The 18,165-nt window shown below is 57.0% G+C and overlaps 2 pseudogenes; both read right to left on the bottom strand.

The window, feature by feature from the left end:
• Positions 1-2,399: 2,399 nt before the first annotated feature.
• On the bottom strand, positions 2,400-2,579 carry LOC143175944 (U2 spliceosomal RNA; annotated as a pseudogene).
• An 8,220-nt stretch (positions 2,580-10,799) lies between these two features.
• Positions 10,800-10,977, bottom strand: LOC143175923 (U2 spliceosomal RNA; annotated as a pseudogene).
• Between the last annotated feature and the right edge of the window lie 7,188 nt (positions 10,978-18,165).

Here is an 18,165-nt window from a genome sequence, read left to right as displayed (position 1 = left end):
CCACCGAGACTTTGGCACCCCTCATACTCCGTGTCACCCGCCTTTGGGTGGTGATAGGCGGGCTCCTAACAGGCGGGGTTCTTGCGGGAGGGGTGCCAGTCGACCCCCTGGTAGCGGGGGCCGCTCTTCTGCCCGGTGGGGTGGGCCTCGTTGCGGTAGCGGCTAAGGGACCGGAGCCTCTCCTCGTAGCAGGCGCCCTTGCAGCCGGCGGCGATGTCCTTGGGGCAGCCGACCCCGATCGCCGCGGCGGGCTGCCGCTCTTCTGGACCGGTGGCGTCCCCTTAGGTCTGGGGTAGGTTGGTTGGTTGGGGGGCGGGGGCGCGGGCCGGGCGCTGGTGGTGGGCCCAATCGTTATTGTTAACGTGGGGGTGCCGGACGGCGGCATGCGATACGACGTCGTCATAGCCGTCGCAGCCGCCGTTACCAGCACCCCACGCAACGATGTTTGTTTCATGGCCCGCGCCTTGCTCCCCGTCGCCACCGGCCTCGTGGTCGTCGTCTTCGTCGTCGTCCTCGTAGTCCTCGTTGTTGTTGCTGTTGTTGTTGCCGCTGCCGCCATTGCACGCCGCGTCGTGCAGGTGGTGGTGGCCGTCCCCGTGGAATCCCTCGCCGTTGTAAGGGTGTGGGTGGGCGGGGGCGGGGGCGGCGACGTCACGGCGCGTGTCGTTTGCGGGGGCGGGGACTGGGCCGCCAAATTGGCAGCAGCTAACGCAGCAGCGCGCGGTTCTGCGGGGGCGGATGTCGCGGAACTCCCCCGACGCGAGGTGTTGCTCGAACCGGTCGCGCCTGTCACGGGAGGTGCACAAGTCCCACTCGGACTGTTCTGATGGGCGGAACTATGAATATGGCCGTGGTGCAGCTTCACCGCCTTGAGTGGATACCTCCCGTCGCCGGTGAAGCTGCACTCACGGCACTTATATGTCACTGCAACGCCCGGATGATACTTCCGGGCGTGCTTCGTCAAGTCCGAGTGGGACTTGTACACGCCACTGATCCTGATCCCGGGGACACCGAAGCAGGCAGGGCATCGGAACTCCGCCGGGAAGGGAAACTCTATCACCAGGGCAAGATTGTTACTCCCCTCGGTAGTGCAGGAGGTGATCGTCGCACTATCACCGCGGTCCTGCATCGCTCTTAAGACTAAGTCCTACGCTACGAGTGAGTCGAAAGAAGAAAGAGAGACAGAGTGGCTGTGGCAAATATTTCTAAGTGCCACAGCGAGGCGAAACGGGGAAGATAGACTAAGTGGGAATAACAGAGGAAGAGAAGAGAAAACTAAGTTAAAAGCGACAGAAGGAATACCGCCACGCGCTAACACCCTACTGACTCCGCCGGCGCTAAGTCCGGTGTCGAAGACTGCCTGGAAAAATGACAGCCTCCGACGTGGCAGTCGGTAGGGAGACTAACGGATGACGGTTGCGGAGGAGTGCAGCGATCTCGATGGAGGAAGAGCGACGGAATCGCCCACTCCACCGAGGACTGCACGGGGGTTGCACCGCAGGCGGGCCGACCTGACGTCCACTCACTAACGGGTGAGTGGAGTCAGCCTCCACGCGGGCGGTGACTGAAGAGAGAAGAAGGAGGTGGAGGCGCCACTCGACTCGGACCTCACGCGTCCCGGTCCGTTGACACACCTCAACGGATGGGAGCGATCGGTGGAGCGGGTGGACGCGTAGGGGTAAGGTAGAGGACTACCGACGATGATTCGAGCACCGCAGACGGCTGGAGACCGGCTGCGTTACCCTCCTCACTGCCGGGGGGATAGAAAGAAAAGAGAGACTCACTCGGCGCAGGAGTCCAGCGATGCAGGAGCGCTCTCCGAGGGGAATAACACCTCGCTCCTGATTCCTGATCCAGCGGTGGTAGAGGTGGATCAGGCGAGCCGTCCTTCCCGTCGGGGTTGCCGATGGCCAAGTCCTGGTGGGTCGTTGCGGTGTTGGGTGACCCACGTAGAGGAAGACCAGGGTGGTTGTCCAGGCAGGCCAGGGATGGTGGTTGGTCCTAGATGAAGTCCTGGACCCTCGGTAGACCCTGGTCGTCCTCTCCCTCGGCTGTCCTCGGAAGCAGGATGCGTGGATGGCGCAGGTGGAGGTGCGCCGGTGGTCCTCCCGCGCAGGTGGGCGGCGCAGGTGTACTCCCGCGCAGGCTCGATCCGGTCCCGCGGCGAAGGCACTTACTACACACTTCACCGCACAACACCTCGAGCACTGATCGTGTACAGACCTTGCCGCGCACACGCCCGATCGCAACTCGGCCCGCACTGTTGCGTAGTACCGCGGCGGGTGAATTTACCGCGGCGTCGGGTACTTATCGCGGAGTCAGAATAGTAACAGGGACTATTTTTGGAGTCCTGCGAGCCGATCCGGCTATTAGAAAGAGGTAGGGAGCTCAATTGCAGCGCAAATTGAGCCGTTTCCGGCGGCACTGCAGTGCCGGACCGACTCGCGGCGGAAGTGGAGCGAGCCCCAGCGATCCGCCTGACTCCAAAAATCAGGTTAATATTCTGACTCCGCGATGCGGAGTGTATCAGATATTAAGCTGATAAGAACAGATAAAAGCGCTTTATTTTCAACAAATGTTCCCCCGGCCTTACAGTGCTCGGCCGAGGGTAAATATACAATAGCGCCTTTATGGCGAAGGCTTTTTTTTTTTAAATAATAGTTTCATATATAAATATATCTTAAATTAGTAGGGTATTTACAATTGTGGCTATTTTAATTTTAGAGTAGTGTTAAATAAATAAATATGATTGAATAAATAGTGGACAAACAAACGTGTAGAATATGTTACATAGCCAGTTCCCAGGGGGATAGTTTCCGGGTCTTCGCCATTTACATTGATAAAACAAAAATAAGTAAATAAAATAGATACATAGATAATGAGAAGAATAACATAAAATAATATAAATAAACATAACAAGGCATGTAGATAAATAAACATAGCGAAAATAAATAGATAGACAATACTAGATGAGTATCACAAGAGTAAGTAATAAGTAGGTAACGCAAAAATAAACAAGTAATAGTAGATAAATAATGATAAATAAATAAATAATAATAAATAAATGAATAGCAATAAATAAATAAATAATAATAAATAAACAAATGGCAATAAATAAATAAATAATAAATAAATAAATAGCAATAAATAAATAAATAATAATAAATAAGTAGCAATAAATAAATAAATAATAAATAATTAAATAGCAATAACTAAATAAATAATAATAAATAAATAAATACATATCACAGAAGTAAATAGATACATGCCTATATGACAATAAATATAAAGAATAAATTAATACGCAGATAGCAGCAAGAGTGGTTAATAGAGTGAGCAGGGCGTGTGCGCGTGTTAGAGTGCATAGAGGCGGTAAGCATAGTGTCGGAGGGGGGACGGCGTAAGCAGGGGTTAGAATAGTAAGTCTTGTATATAGTGTAAGTACATTAGATGCTTGAAATTGTAAATAAATAGCGGTTAGTCCAGTGTTGTAAAATAAAAACAGAAATTAAATGAAGTCAGTTAAATTAAAAGTTAATGGTTAATGACTAGAGAGTGTGTTATAGAAAAATAGAAAAATAGAAAAGTAGAAAAATAGAATACTTGGCAGATAGAACCAGTGTCCCATTGTTCCCTGTGTTAGTCAATAGTAAAATAATAGATAGAATAGGATCCAAAGTGATGGTCCGAAGTAAATATAGTAATTAAACAGATCAGCTAAGTAGGTAAGTAGATATATAATCATGTACAGTTGAATAATAAATATGTATATAAATAAATAATAAGATAAGTAAGTGGGTAGTTAGGTAGGTAATAAATAGATGTGTACATAAATAAATAGAATAAGTAAATAAGTATGCACATATTGAATAAATAAAATAAATAAAATGAATAGTTAATTAGTTAAATAAATAATAAATAGATATGTAAATAAATAGGTAAAATAAATAAAATGAATAGTTAATTAGTTAAATAAATAATAAATAGATATGTAAATAAATAGGTAAAATAAATAAAATGGCTCGTTAAGTTAATAAATAAATATGTAAATAAATAAGTAAAGTAAATAAAATGGATCGTTAAATTAATAAATAAATATGTTAATAAATAGGAGGGTAGTTAATTGATAAAATAAAATATAGAATTTATGGCTGCATGAAATGGTTTAAATGACTAGATTGAGGTACAATGTGGTACCTAGGTTCTACCAAGTTTAGTGATTTGTACTTACACTGCCGCCGCATACCCCTGGTATTTTCACCGCCTACGTCAGGGGAGTTGATCCCCGCAGGTTCTCGATCAATCGGCCTGGATCGGGGGCCGGGACATCCTCGGCGAGTGCCTCGCGATATTGGCGAACTCCCGATACGTGCTCCACGTAGATATCCCGGCTCCACCGGACAGTCTCCGACACAATGAGCCGGCGCATCAGAGATGCGTACCGATTACCGATACGCAAGATCTTCAGCACCGACTCATTGGCCGGATCCCACGAGCCGAGAGCACCAACGACGATCGCGGAGACCGCCACCCGATAACCGCGCCCTCCGAGAACGTCGGCCAGGGGCTTATACTTATGTATCTTTCGCGCCCTGGCCTCCTCGAACGAAATATACTCGTTCTCGAAGGGCACGGTAACATCGACGATGACGATGCTCCTTGAGGGCTCGTGCCTAACAACAATGTCAGGCCTAAGAGCCCCCAGATCCCCGTCGATGCCCTCGACCGTCCGGTTAACCCTTAATTCCCCTGGGAGTCGGCAGGCCTTAGCGATGCGGGAAACCACCGCATCGTGGCGAAGTTGCCAGGCCGCCGAGTGCGGACGGCAGTGGCAAAGGACATGGGGAAGGGATTCGAGCTCCGCCCCGCATCGCCGGCAACGCTTATCACCCTCACCCCAGCGTCTTGCCCCGTTAAGAGGCAGGACGTCGAGGCGAGCTCGGTGAATAAAGCGCCAATCGGCGAAGCGGGTGAAGTTGCCGCCGCGGAGGAAGTGGTTTGAAGCACCACTCCGCGACGACACCCCGAATACCTTCCCCTGGTCCTTCTTGCGCTGAAGGCGCTGATGGTAGAATTCTACCACCGCCATCCGCAATCGGCGGATGATCTGGCCCCTCGCCACGGGCGGAACTATGGTCTCCCGATCGCGAGAACCCCTGAGCGTAACCGAGAGCTCAGATCTCGCCTCGCTCCACTGCCAACGCAATCCGAGCAGGTCCCGACTCCTGCGTGCCGCGTTCCGTGCCCTCGACCACAGCGAAGAAACGTCCCCCCCGTCCCTGGCGAAGTACCCCTCCAGCGAACCAGAGAGGTACTCGGCCAGGTCATTGTTCGACGGGTTGGTATGGCCGATTTTCCTGGCTACAGCCTCGCGCAGCGAGTTCCAGGCCAACTCCCTGACCACCGCATCATCCGCCGTCAAAAGACGGAACGCATGAGCGATGGTCAGGACGTCGGCCATGTCAGCAAGCGGAAGCAGTCCACATCCCCCCCTACTGGGTGGGAGGTAGACTACCTCCGCGCTGGCCCGCTGCGGGAGGTTGAGCCAGGATTTGGCCATACGTCGCACTTGTTTGTCGACTTCGACTAAGGGACGCTTCTCCACGTGGGCTCCCCGCAGGTAGAAGTCGAGGCGTGGCAGTATAAAAGCTGCCACGGTCTCGGCCTTCTGCCACGGGGCCAAGAGGGAACGGTCGACGGCCTGCAGGTCCTGGACCAGCTCGTCGATCGTCAGCAGTGGGGTTTGGCGGACCTGAAACCCGGTGGGAACGCCCAGGTGTTCATAGGGCTCACCGGCTACCAGGGCGCGCATTTGCTGACCCTGGATGGTGAAGCGAGTGGCACGGATCCCGCGCGGCCCCCTGCCACGATGGTGGAGGGTCGCGCATTTTGCGGGATTAAACCGCAATCCGATGCCACTCGCCGCAGCATCCACTGCCTTTAGCAGCGTTTCCATGCCCTCCGGGGTGTCGGCGATCAACGCGAGATCGTCCGCGTACGCCAGGACACTGTGCCGATGGCCGTGCAAAGTGTAACCCGCCGAGGTTCCGGTAGCTGCGCGCAGCACCGGTTCCAGGGCGAGGTTAAACGCCACAGGGCTCATCGGACAGCCCTGGCGCACCCCGGAGAGGATGGGAACGGGGTCGGTAAACCCATCGGCGGTCCGCACCCGTGTGGTGCAACCGTGGTACATACTCTTCAGAATATTCTGAAGAGTAGAGGGAACCCCGGCCTCCACGAAGGATTGGTAGATGGAAGCGTGGGGGACCGAGCCGAACGCGTTCGACAGGTCCAGCCACGCCACCACCACCTGACGACCCCACCTGCGAGCGTCTGTAAGGGCTCCCTGCAGCACGAAGTTATGTTCGTAACACCCCTCGTACGGCAGGAAGCCCTTTTGCGCGGGACTTAGGCGCTTATTTTTGACCGACCACGCGACGAGACGGTCAGCCAGAACAGCGGCGAAGAGCTTCGGGGTCGTATCGGACATGGCCAGCGGTCGCCAGTTCGACAGGTCGTCGCGATCGCCCTTTTTGTGCACGAGCACAGTGTTGGAAGTTTTCCAACACGAGGGGACCGACTCCAGACGCAGACATAGATTAAACAAAGAGGTCAGCAGGTGTGACCCCGGATCTGCCCTTTTCAGATCATTGTAAGTTAGACCGTCGGGACCGGGCGCAGAGTTTGTCATACGCCTGATCCGACGATCCACCTCACTCACTTCGAAGAGCTTCACCAAGGCCACATTGCTGGCCTCGTCTGGAGCCTCGATGGAAGGCGGGGGAGGCCTAGCTCCCAGGTTCCCCGCCGGTGAGTACATGTTGAGGAAGTACTCATGTACCCTGTCCTTTGGCACTTTGCAGTGCAAGGACGGGCCCATGAGCACCTCCTGAACAGCACGCCGACGGTTCTGCCTGAAGAGCCGTTGTATACGCGTAGCCTCCCTTACCTGGTCCCCCCGCGTTGGTCCACCTGCCAACGCAGGACGATCGCGGTGACCGTTCGAACCGCGAGCCGCTTGGTCGCCCGACACGCCCCTCGCTCTCGCACGCTGTTGGGGCCTATCCGTCCCGCCCCCTCTCGTGGTCGGTCCCTCGACTCTGAAGCCCTGAAGGTATGCTGCGATTTCCCTCGCAACATCCTCCAGCTGCTCCAGGGAGCCAGCGTTCTGCGCCATTCCGATCAACAACTCTCTCTCCGAAGGAAACGCTTCCCCGACCAAAGGCCGGATGGCGCCCCTTCTTCGAGAGGGCTGCCCGGATGCCGCAGGACGCCTGGGCTCACGAGGTCCCGAGGCACGCGAGGGTGTGGTCGGTCTGCGACTTCTCGCAGGTGCGGTCGCCTCCGTCGCGGAGGCAGGAGCACCCCTCACGGTTGCATCAACGGGGACGGGCCTCCGATTATCCCTCCCCGCGCGATTCAAAACTACCCCCTCCCGCAAATTAAAAAAGGAGCCGGGGGCACTACGTGGGACGCTCGGGAGTCGCGAAGGGCTAAGCGGTGTTACACTACTCACCGAGGACGCCCCGGAGCACCCTGCTCCAGGCCGATGCGCACTGTTGTGCGCAACGCTGTTGTTATTGTTGCTGCTGCTGCTGCTGCCCGGTGGCGGCCGGGCGGGGGACTTTTCCCGCGGTGGTTGGGCGGGCGGAGGCGTCGTCCTCTTCACTGGCGGCAGCGGCTGCGCCTCCTCGTCGGACGACGAGCTGGACGACGGGATCCCGCGGTGGTGGCGTCGGCGGGATCCAGCGGCGATTCGCCACGGCTCCGGTGATGAATCGGGGCTAACGACTGCCCCGGCCGGCTGCGGCACCTCCACCTCTTCGATGGGTGGGAGGAGCGGGGCCGCTGGAGATGGTGGTAGCGGCCTGGCCACCATCGCTCCTCCCACAATAGGCAGGGGGGTCATAATCGGCCCCCCGCTGCAGGTGGTGGTGACGGTGGAGGTGCATAACGTCACCATACTCGCCGATGTTACCGGAGACGGAGCCCCCTGCTCGCCGCGGATGGTCGGCGGCGTCCTGGGGCTCCGGTGCTTCCTCGGTGGGGGGCTGCGTTTTGGTGGTGTGGGCCCGGGCGTTGTAGGGATGGCCCGGGTTGCTGTACGCAGCCCCCTTTCCGGTGCGACGTCAATCGGCGAGGGAGGTGACGTTAATGACGGGGCGCCTGCTGTGACGGCGGCGTAGGATGGTGAGGCCGCCGTCCTTACCCCCGAGGGTTTCCGTAAGGCGGCCCGAGGTGGTGTGGGGCCGCTGGAGGGACTCTTTCCCTGTACCACCGCCCTTGGTGATGGTGTGTGGGCGGTGGGAGTCCCTCCTACTCTCGGGGGCGTTCTTCTGGCTCCAGTCGGAGCCGCTACCGTCCTCCGGGTGGTGGTGGTGACAGTTCTTCTGCCCACCTCCACCGAGACTTTGGCACCCCTCATACTCCGTGTCTCCCGCCTTTGGGTGGTGATAGGCGGGGTCCTAACGGGCGGGGTACTTGCGGGAGGGGTGCCAGTCGACCCCCTGGTAGCAGGGGCCGCTCTTCTGCCCGGTGGGGTGGGCCTCGTTGCGGTAGCGGCTAAGGGACCGGAGCCTCTCCTCGTAGCAGGCGCCCTTGCAGCCGGCGGCGATGTCCTTGGGGCAGCCGACCCCGATCGCCGCGGCGGGCTGCCGCTCTTATGGACCGGTGGCGTCCCCTTAGGTCTGGGGTAGGTTGGTTGGTTGGGGGGCGGGGGCGCGGGCCGGGCACTGGTGGTGGGCCCAATCGTTATTGTTATCGTTGGGGTGCCGGACGGCGGCGTGCGATACGACGTCGTCATAGCCGTCGCCGCCGCCGTTACCAGCACCCCACGCAACGTTGTTTGCTTCGTGGCCCGCGCCTTGCCCCCCGTCGCCCCCGGTCTCGTGGTCGTCGTCTTCGTCGTCGTCCTCGTTGTTGTCCCCGTTGTTGTTGCTGTTGTTGTTGCCGCTGCCGCCCTTGTGCGCCGCATCGCGCAGGTGGTGGTGGCCGTCCCCGTTGGATCCCGCGCCGATGAAGGGGTGTGGGTGGGCGGGGGCGGGGGCGGCGACGTCGCGGCGCACGTCGTTTGCGGGGGCGGGGACTGGGCCGCCAAATTGGCAGCAGCTAACGCAGCAGCGCGCGGTTCTGCGGGGGCGGATGTCGCGGAACTCCCCCGACGCGAGGTGTTGCTTGGACCGGTCGTACCTGTCACAGGAGGTGCACAAGTCCCACTCGGACTGTTCTGTTGAGCGGAACTATGTATATGGCCGTGGTGCAGCTTCACCACCTTGAGAGGGTACTTCCCGTCACCGGTGAAGCTGCACTCACGGCACTTGTATGTCACTACAACGCCCGGATGATACTTCCGGGCGTGCTTCGTCAAGTCCGAGTGGGACTTGTACACGCCACTGATCCTGATCCCGGGGACACCGAAGCAGGCAGGGCATCGGAACTCCGCCGGGAAGGGAAACTCGATTGTCAGGGCGAGATTGTTACTCCCCTCGGTAGTGCAGGAGGTGATCGTCGCACTATCACCGCGGTCCTGCATCGCTCTTAAGACTAAGTCCTACGCTACGAGTGAGTCGAAAGAAGAAAGAGAGACAGAGTTGCTGTGGCAAATATTTCTAAGTGCCACAGCGAGGCGAAACGGGGAAGATAGACTAAGTGGGAATGACAGAGGAAGAGAAGAGAAAACTAAGTTAAAAGCGATAGTAGGAATACCGCCACGCGCTAACACCCTACTGACTCCGCCGGCGCTAAGTCCGGTGTCGAAGACTGCCTGGAAAAATGACAGCCTCCGACGTGGCAGTCGGTAGGGAGACTAACGGATGACGGTTGCGGAGGAGTGCAGCGATCTCGATGGAGGAAGAGCGACGGAATCGCCCACTCCACCGAGGACTGCACGGGGGTTGCACCGCAGGCGGGCCGACCTGACGTCCACTCACTAACGGGTGAGTGGAGTCAGCCTCCACGCGGGCGGTGACTGAAGGGAGAAGAAGGAGGTGGAGGCGCCACTCGACTCAGACCTCACGCGTCCCGGTCCGTTGACACACCTCAACGGATGGGAGCGATCGGAGGAGCGGGTGGACGCGTAGGGGTAAGGTAGAGGACTACCGACGATGATTCGAGCACCGCAGACGGCTGGAGACCGGCTGCGTTACCCTCCTCACTGCCGGGGGGATAGAGAGAAAAGAGAGACTCACTCGGCGCAGGAGTCCAGCGATGCAGGAGCGCTCTCCGAGGGGAATAACACCTCGCTCCTGATTCCTGATCCAGCGGTGGTAGAGGTGGATCAGGCGAGCCGTCCTTCCTGTCGGGGTTGCCGATGGCCAAGTCCTGGTGGGTCGTTGCGGTGTTGGGTGACCCACGTAGAGGAAGACCAGGGTTGTCCAGGCAGGCCAGGGATGGTGGTTGGTCCTGGGTGAAGTCCTGGACCCTCGGTAGACCCTGGTCGTCCTCTCCCTCGGCTGTCCTCGGAAGCAGGATGCGTGGTGGGGCGCAGGTGGAGGTGCGCCGGTGGTCCTCCCGCGCAGGTGGGCGGCGCAGGTGTACTCCCGCGCAGGCTCGATCCGGTCCCGCGGCGAAGGCACTTATTACACACTTCACCGCACAACACCTCGAGCACTGATCGTGTACAGACCTTGCCGCGCACACGCCCGATCGCAACTCGGCCCGCACTGTTGCGTAGTACCGCGGCGGGTGAATTTACCGCGGCGTCGGGTACGTATCGCGGAGTCAGAATAGTAACAGGGACTATTTTTGGAGTCCAGCGAGCCGATCCGGCTATTAGAAAAGGTAGGGAGCTCAATTGCAGCGCAAATTGAGCCGTTTCCGGCGGCACTGCAGTGCCGGACCGACTCGCGGCGGAAGTGGAGCGAGCCCCAGCGATCCGCCTGACTCCAAAAATCAGGTTAATATTCTGACTCCGCGATGCGGAGTGTATCAGATATTAAGCTGATAAGAACAGATAAAAGGCGTTTATTTCCAAGACATGTTCCCCCGGCCTTACATAGTTCGGCCGGGGGTGGATACATAGCAGCGCCTTTATGGCGAAGGCTAATTAAAATATTAATTTTAGTTATAATAAAAGTTATCTAGAACCGCCTAGTTGCGGCCTCGGCTATAGCGTATGTAGATACATAGGCAAATAAATATGAAAATAAAAGAGTACGTTAAAATGATAAATAAATAAATAGGTACATATAGATTAAGATTAGCGAATGCAATAGCAATAGCATAAATAAATAAGTAAATAAATAAAAAAAAATAAAAAGAACGATAAATAATGTTAAATAGATAAAATCAAGGGATAGGTATATACAATTAGGGTTGAGTGTGTACATAAATCATAATTCCTTAGCCAGTTTCGGGTCATTAGGATGCCCGAGCCTTCGCCGTAGAAACTAACACAAAGCAGAGTAATATAACTTAAAGAAATAATATAAAAACAAGACAGAAATAAGAATAGAATAATTAATACATAAATTAAATAGTCACAAAATAAATTATAAAACGCAAATAAATATATACAATTCGCTAACTATTAGTGGCAATATTTTAGTTAAATTGGGGCGCATGCGCGTTAGTGCAGGTTCAGGTAGATGGTAAGCAGCGTGTTGCAGCAGGCGATAGGAGTGAGCCAGGTTTAAAACCAAAATACATAGGTATTACACAAATAAATAAATAAATAGATGAGCAAATAAATAAATAAGCAGATAAGAAAATTAATAAGTAAGTAAATAAATAAAAATGAATAGATATAAAGATAAATAAATAGATAAATAATTAAATAGATAAATAAATAAATGAATAAATAAATAAATAGATAGTTAAATAAATAGACAAATAAATACATAAATAAAGAAATATATAAATAGCTAAAACAATGGACAAATAGGTGGATAAATAAATATGTACATAGTTAAAACAATAAATAAATAAATAATAATAAATAGATAAATAAATTGGCAAACACCTGGCTGCTACGGCTGTGGAAAGATAACTGTGCCGTAGTGTGAAATGAATGGAAAGAGTACAAAAGTTGATGGATTAAAAAGAACCAGTGTCCCATCACTATTAAAATAAGAAAACTAAAGATTGATAAAAAGCGGTTAAGTAACGTCAAAAGTCGATAAATAAAACAGAAGAAAAGTGGTAGTTTAATTAAAACAAATAATAATAGGTAGCATACAAAGAGAGAGGCAAGAATGAAAATAGATAGTTAAAAGATTAAGAGGGATAGTTGAAGACATTAAAAAGTGCATAAGTATAGGTTGTTAGTTAAAATTCCATAGTTGTTAAAATAATAAAATATAGCGCACAGACACTTGGTTAATGGCTAGGTATCAACTTTTGTACTTACCCTGTCGCTGCCTCCGTCTGCTGCTCCTCTACCTAAGTCGGGGGAGTTGACCCCCGCAGGTTCCAAGTGGGTCGGCCTGGATCAGGGGCCGGGACATCCTCGGCGAGTGCCTCGCGATACTGGCGAACTCCCGATACGTGCTCCACGTAGATATCCCGGCTCCACCGGACAGTCTCCGACACAATGAGCCGGCGCATCAGAGATGCATATCGGTTACCGATACGCAAGATCTTCAACACCGACTCATTGGCCGGATCCCACGAGCCGAGAGCACCGACGACGATCGCGGAGACCGCCACCCGATAACCGCGCCCTCCGAGAACGTCGGCCAGGGGCTTATACTTATGTATCTTTCGCGCCCTGGCCTCCTCGAACGAAATATACTCGTTCTCGAAGGGCACGGTAACATCGACGATGACGATGCTCCTTGAGGGCTCGTGCCTAACAACAATGTCAGGCCTAAGAGCCCCCAGATCCCCGTCGACGCCCTCGACCGTCCGGTTTACCCTTAATTCCCCTGGGAGCCGGCAGGCCTTAGCGATGCGGGAAACCACCGCATCGTGGCGAAGTTGCCAGGCCGCCGAGTGCGGACGGCAGTGGCAAAGGACATGGGGAAGGGATTCGAGCTCCGCCCCGCATCGCCGGCAACGCTTATCACCCTCACCCCAGCGTCTTGCCCCGTTAAGAGGCAGGACGTCGAGGCGAGCTCGGTGAATGAAGCGCCAATCGGCGAAGCGGGTGAAGTTGCCGCCGCGGAGGAAGTGGTTTGAAGCACCACTCCGCGACGACACCCCGAATACCTTCCCCTGGTCCTTCTTGCGCTGAAGGCGCTGATGGTAGAATTCTACCACCGCCATCCGCAATCGGCGGATGATCTGGCCCCTCGCCACGGGCGGAACTATGGTCTCCCGATCGCGAGAACCCCTGAGCGTAACCGAGAGCTCAGATCTCGCCTCGCTCCACTGCCAACGCAATCCGAGCAGGTCCCGACTCCTGCGTGCCGCGTTCCGTGCCCTCGACCACAGCGAAGAAACGTCCCCCCCGTCCCTGGCGAAGTACCCCTCCAGCGAACCAGAGAGGTACTCGGCCAGGTCATTGTTCGACGGGTTGGTATGGCCGATTTTCCTGGCTACAGCCTCGCGCAGCGAGTTCCAGGCCAACTCCCTGACCACCGCATCATCCGCCGTCAAAAGACGGAACGCATGAGCGATGGTCAGGACGTCGGCCATGTCAGCAAGCGGAAGCAGTCCACATCCCCCCCTACTGGGTGGGAGGTAGACTACCTCCGCGCTGGCCCGCTGCGGGAGGTTGAGCCAGGATTTGGCCATACGTCGCACTTGTTTGTCGACTTCGACTAAGGGACGTTTCTCCACGTGGGCTCCCCGCAGGTAGAAGTCGAGGCGTGGCAGTATAAAAGCTGCCACGGTCTCGGCCTTCTGCCACGGGGCCAAGAGGGAACGGTCGACGGCCTGCAGGTCCTGGACCAGCTCGTCGATCGTCAGTAGTGGGGTTTGACGGACCTGAAACCCGGTGGGAACGCCCAGGTGTTCATAGGGCTCACCGGCCACCAGGGCGCGCATTTGCTGACCCTGGATGGTGAAGCGAGTGGCACGGATCCCGCGCGGCCCCCTGCCACGATGGTGGAGGGTCGCGCATTTTGCGGGATTAAACCGCAATCCGATGCCACTCGCCGCAGCATCCACTGCCTTTAGCAACGTTTCCATGCCCTCCGGGGTGTCGGCGATCAACGCGAGATCGTCCGCGTACGCCAGGACACTGTGCCGATGGCCGTGCAACGTGTAACCCGCCGAGGATCCGGTAGCTGCGCGCAGCACCGGTTCCAGGGCGAGGTTAAACGCCACAGGGCTCATCGGACAGCCCTGGCGCACCCCGGAGAGGATGGGAACGGGGTCGGTAAACCCATCGGCGGTCCGCACCCGTGTGGTACAACCGTGGTACATACTCTTCAGGATATTCTGAAGAGTAGAGGGAACCCCGGCCTCCACGAAGGATTGGTAGATGGAAGCGTGGGGGACCGAGCCGAACGCGTTCGACAGGTCCAGCCACGCCACCACCACCTGACGCCCCCACCTGCGAGCGTCTGTAAGGGCTCCCTGCAGCACGAAGTTATGTTCGTAACACCCCTCGTACGGCAGGAAGCCCTTTTGCGCGGGACTTAGGCGCTTATTCTTGACCGACCACGCAACGAGACGGTCAGCCAGAACAGCGGCGAAGAGCTTCGGGGTCGTATCGGACATGGCCAGCGGTCGCCAGTTCGACAGGTCGTCGCGATCGCCCTTTTTGTGCACGAGCACAGTGTTGGAAGTTTTCCAACACGAGGGGACCGACTCCAAACGAAGACATAGATTAAACAAAGAGGTCAGCAGATGTGACCCCGGATCTGCCCTTTTCAGATCATTGTAAGTTAGACCGTCGGGACCGGGCGCAGAGTTTGTCATACGCCTGATCCGACGATCCACCTCACTCACTTCGAAGAGCTTCACCAAGGCCACATTGCTGGCCTCGTCTGGAGCCTCGATGGAAGGCGGGGGAGGCCTAGCTCCCAGGTTCCCCGCCGGTGAGTACATGTTGAGGAAGTACTCGTGTACCCTGTCCTTTGGCACTTTGCAGTGCAAGGACGGGCCCATGAGCACCTCCTGAACAGCACGCCGACGGTTCTGCCTGAAGAGCCGTTGTATACGCGCAGCCTCCCTTACCTGGTCCCCCCGCGTTGGTCCACCTGCCAACACAGGACGACCGCGGTGACCGTTCGAACCGCAAGCCGCTTGGTCGCCCGACACGTCCCTAGCTCTCGCACGCTGTTGGGGCCTATCCGTCCCGCCCCCTCTCGTGGTCGGTCCCTCGACTCTGAAGCCCTGAAGGTATGCTGCGATTTCCCTCGCAACATCCTCCAGCTGCTCCAGGGAGCCAGCGTTCTGCGCCATTCCGATCAACAACTCTCTCTCCGAAGGAAACGCTTCCCCGACCAGAGGCCGGATGGCGTCCCTTCTTCGAGAGGGCTGCCCGGGTGCCGCAGGACGCCTGGGCTCACGAGGTCCCGAGGCACGCGAGGGTGCGGTCGGTCTGCGACTTCTCGCAGGTGCGGTCGCCTCCGTCGCGGAGGCAGGAGCACCCCTCACGGTTGCATCCACGGGGACGGGCCTCCGATTATCCCTCCCCGCGCGATTCAAAACTACCCCTTCCCGCAAAGTAGAAATGGAGCCGGGGGCACTACGGGGGACGCTCGGGAGTCGCGTGGGGCTAGCAGGTGTTACGCTACTCACCGAGGCTTCTCCGGAGCACCCTGCTCCAGGCCGATGCGCACTGTTGTGCGCAACGCTGTTGTTATTGTTGCTGCTGCTGCTGCTGCCCGGTGGCGGCCGGGCGGGGGACTTTTCCCGCGGTGGTTGGGCGGGCGGAGGCGTCGTCCTCTTCGCTGGCGGCAGCGGCTGCGCCTCCTCGTCGGACGACGAGCTGGACGACGGGATCCCGCGGTGGTGGCGTCGGCGGGATCCAGCGGCGATTCGCCACGGCTCCGGTGATGAATCGGGGCTAACGACTGCCCCGGCCGGCTGCGGCACCTCCACCTCTTCGATGGGTGGGAGGAGCGGGGCCGCTGGAGATGGTGGTAGCGGCCTGGCCACCATCGCTCCTCCCACAATAGGCAGGGGGGTCATAATCGGCCCCCCGCTGCAGGTGGTGGTAACGGTGGAGGTGCATAACGTCACCATGCTCGCCGATGTTACCGGAGACGGAGCCCCCTGCTCGCCGCGGATGGTCGGCGGCGTCCTGGGGCTCCGGTGCTTCCTCGGTGGGGGGCTGCGTCTTGGTGGTGTAGGCCCGGGTGGTGAAGTGGTGGCCCGGGATGCTGGACGCAGCCCCCTTTCCGGTACGACGTCAATCGGCGAGGGAGGTGACGTAAATGACGGGGCGCCTGCTGTGACGGCGGCGTAGGATGGTGAGGCCGCCGTCCTTACCCCCGAGGGTTTCCGTTGGGCGGCCCGAGGTGGTGTGGGGCCGCTGGAGGGACTCTTTCCCTGTACCACCGCCCTTGGTGATGGTGTGTGGGCGGTGGGAGTCCCTCCTACTCTCGGGGGCGTTCTTCTGGCTCCGGTCGGAGCCGCTACCGTCCTCCGGGTGGTGGTGGTGGCAGTTCTTCTGCCCACCTCCACCGGGACTTTGGCACCCCTCATACCCCGTGTCACCCGCCTTTGGGTGGTGGCAGGCGGGGTCCTAACGGGCGGGGTTCTTGCGGGAGGGGTGCCAGTCGACCCCCTGGTAGCGGGGGCCGCTCTTCTGCCCGGTGGGGTGGGCCTCGTTGCGGTAGCGGCTAAGGGACCGGAGCCTCTTCTCGGAGCAGGCGCCCTTGCAGCCGGCGGCGATGTCCTTGGGGCAGCCGACCCCGATCGCCGCGGCGGGCTGCCGCTCTTATGGACCGGTGGCGTCCCCTTAGGTCTGGGGTAGGTTGGTTGGATGGGGGGCGGGGGCGCGGGCCGGGCGCTGGTGGTGGGCCCAATCGTTATTGTTAACGTGGGGGTGCCGGACGGCGGCATGCGATACGACGTCGTCATAGCCGTCGCAGCCGCCGTTACCAGCACCCCACGCAACGATGTTTGTTTCATGGCCCGCGCCTTGCTCCCCGTCGCCACCGGCCTCGTGGTCGTCGTCTTCGTCGTCGTCCTCGTAGTCCTCGTTGTTGTTGCTGTTGTTGTTGCCGCTGCCGCCATTGCACGCCGCGTCGTGCAGGTGGTGGTGGCCGTCCCCGTGGAATCCCTCGCCGATGAAGGGGTGTGGGTGGGCGGGGGCGGGGGCGGCGACGTCGCGGCGCACGTCGTTTGCGGGGGCGGGGACTGGGCCGCCAAATTGGCAGCAGCTAACGCAGCAGCGCGCGGTTCTGCGGGGGCGGATGTCGCGGAACTCCCCCGACGCGAGGTGTTGCTTGGACCGGTCGCACCCGTCACGGGAGGTGCACAAGTCCCCCTCGGACTGTTCTGTTGAGCGGAACTATGTATATGGCCGTGGTGCAGCTTCACCACCTTGAGAGGGTACTTCCCATCGCCGGTGAAGCTGCACTCACGGCACTTATACGTTACTGCAACGCCCGGATGATACTTCCGGGCGTGCTTCGTCAAGTCCGAGTGGGACTTGTACACGCCACTGATCCTGATCCCGGGGACACCGAAGCAGGCAGGGCATCGAAACTCCGCCGGGAAGGGAAACTCAATTGTCAGGGCGAGATTGTTACTCCCCTCGGTAGTGCAGGAGGTGACTGTCGCACTATCACCGCGGTCCTGCATCGCTCTTAAGACTAAGTCCTACGCTACGAGTGAGTCGAAAGAAGAGAGACAGAGTGGCTGTGGCAAATATTTCTAAGTGCCACAGCGAGGCGAAACGGGGAAGATAGACTAAGTGGGAATGACAGAGGAAGAGAAGAGAAAACTAAGTTAAAAGCGACAGAAGGAATACCGCCACGCGCTAACACCCTACTGACTCCGCCGGCGCTAAGTCCGGTGTCGAAGACTGCCTGGAAAAATGACAGCCTCCGACGTGGCAGTCGGTAGGGAGACTAACGGATGACGGTTGCGGAGGAGTGCAGCGATCTCGATGGAGGAAGAGCGACGGAATCGCCCACTCCACCGAGGACTGCACGGGGGTTGCACCGCAGGCGGGCCGACCTGACGTCCACTCACTAACGGGTGAGTGGAGTCAGCCTCCACGCGGGCGGTGACTGATGGGAGAAGAAGGAGGTGGAGGCGCCACTCGACTCGGACCTCACGCGTCCCGGTCCGTTGACACACCTCAACGGATGGGAGCGATCG

Source organism: Nomia melanderi, chromosome 1 (assembly GCF_051020985.1).
Source record: "Nomia melanderi isolate GNS246 chromosome 1, iyNomMela1, whole genome shotgun sequence".
Taxonomy (NCBI): Eukaryota; Metazoa; Arthropoda; class Insecta; order Hymenoptera; family Halictidae; genus Nomia; species Nomia melanderi.
This window is presented reverse-complemented; position numbering and strand designations above follow the sequence as displayed.